General features: G+C 38.4%; 1 long non-coding RNA gene across 1 annotated transcript; it reads right to left on the bottom strand.

Moving 5' to 3' along the window:
- Window positions 1–6: 6 nt before the first annotated feature.
- Window positions 7–884, bottom strand: LOC109587754 (uncharacterized). The gene is made up of 3 exons (XR_002187772.1): window positions 606–884; window positions 215–539; window positions 7–165 (listed from the first exon to the last, which is right to left on the bottom strand). It is a non-coding gene; the product is annotated as an uncharacterized LOC109587754 (long non-coding RNA).
- Window positions 885–1491: the final 607 nt, after the last annotated feature.

The raw sequence follows: 1491 nt of genomic DNA, 5'->3' as shown, positions 1-1491 counted from the left end.
CATACAGTACATACTGTAATGTACATCATCTCTATCTTGATAGTACTCCTCTGTGGTAGCATAAATATGAAGCTTTACAATCATGTAACAATGTCTCATCAATGCCACTGACATCCTGCTTGTGTTCCTTGGTAAATAACCTATTCTTTCACTACTCAGTTCTCACTAAAAATCAAACCACACCCTTTGAAACACTTGCAAAAAATATTATTACTTTTGAAACATAGCATCTAGAAAAATGAAACCATAAACAGTCTATATAAGAGACCTTAATGAATACACTCAAAGTAGTAACTTGTTCATACCTGGTGCAGAAGTCTCAAAAAGGTGGTTACAAAATTAATATTAAAAAAACTAGTTTTTGGCTATTATCTCAGTCATTTCTCATTACATTGACACGAGAATAGTTTCAGTCCATGTAACAAACAATACACTATTATGATTCCAAGACTTACTAGCTAACTCCGTTCGCCGAGTCTAGAAAAGGTGGTTACAAATAAAAATGGAGGTCTTCTAATTTTGTCATGTAAACATGAGGCCTGTTGACAAAATGAAATGAGAATATATTTATTAGGTCTACTGAACAAAACAAAAGACCTATATACCTTCTTTCACAAAAATAAGTGAGTCAAGAAAATTCTTGAAAACATAGACAGAGAGAAAAGCGCCAAGGATAGAGCTATGCTGGTTATGACGTTTACAGGTGAACTTCAAAGAGTTAATTGGATACCGACTTCCTGTTTCATATCCATGTGTGTATGTAGTATCTATGCTTGGATCACTTTTTCCGTTCCGTATCCACACCTACCTGTACTTTTAATTGGGAAGAGGGAGTGTCTTGCATACGGAAAGGTTGTTCCGTGATCCAAGTGGGCTGAAATACGCTGTACTATTAGTAACGCGGTAGCGTTACTAAGTAGGATTCACCCTCAAACAAAATGGCTGCCGTGACTTTTGCAGCCTTGCTATACCGGGAAAACGAGCTCCTATGCTTACCAGACTTTATAGAGGACCTTATCTTGACCAGAGGACTCCAATGGTACAACTAGCGTGGCTCTAGACCTTGTCTAAGCGAAAAGTCAAAAATCGGCGAACGGGCCATTTTGTTCAGCCACCTTTTTTCATCATCATCTTCATCAAGTCCTGTCAATCCAGTTGTCGGTGTGTATCTCAGTATCAGTTGGTGCTACAAGAATAATTCTTACACCAATCTACTCCAACAGTCTATGCGCAGGTCCATGTCCCATCAGATCATTCTTCAAGTAAGGAAAAAGTGATACTGTGACTGCTGGATCGAGCCATCTTAGCTACATGCCGCCATTTTGTTAATTAAAGAAGCTTGCCATGTGCTCCAAAATTTGGGTGTGGTCGCGCATGCTCAGATCTGCAGCTTTAATTTGGAAGAAGCAAGTTATTTTTTTACCAAGCTATGCTTGGAATCAACTTACTGCAATACTTTTAGTGGAGGTTTCCAGCTAAAAGAAGGTATTG

Source organism: Amphimedon queenslandica, unplaced genomic scaffold (genome assembly GCF_000090795.2).
Source record: "Amphimedon queenslandica unplaced genomic scaffold, v1.1 AMPQUscaffold_12458, whole genome shotgun sequence".
Classification (NCBI taxonomy): domain Eukaryota; kingdom Metazoa; phylum Porifera; class Demospongiae; order Haplosclerida; family Niphatidae; genus Amphimedon; species Amphimedon queenslandica.
This window is presented reverse-complemented; position numbering and strand designations above follow the sequence as displayed.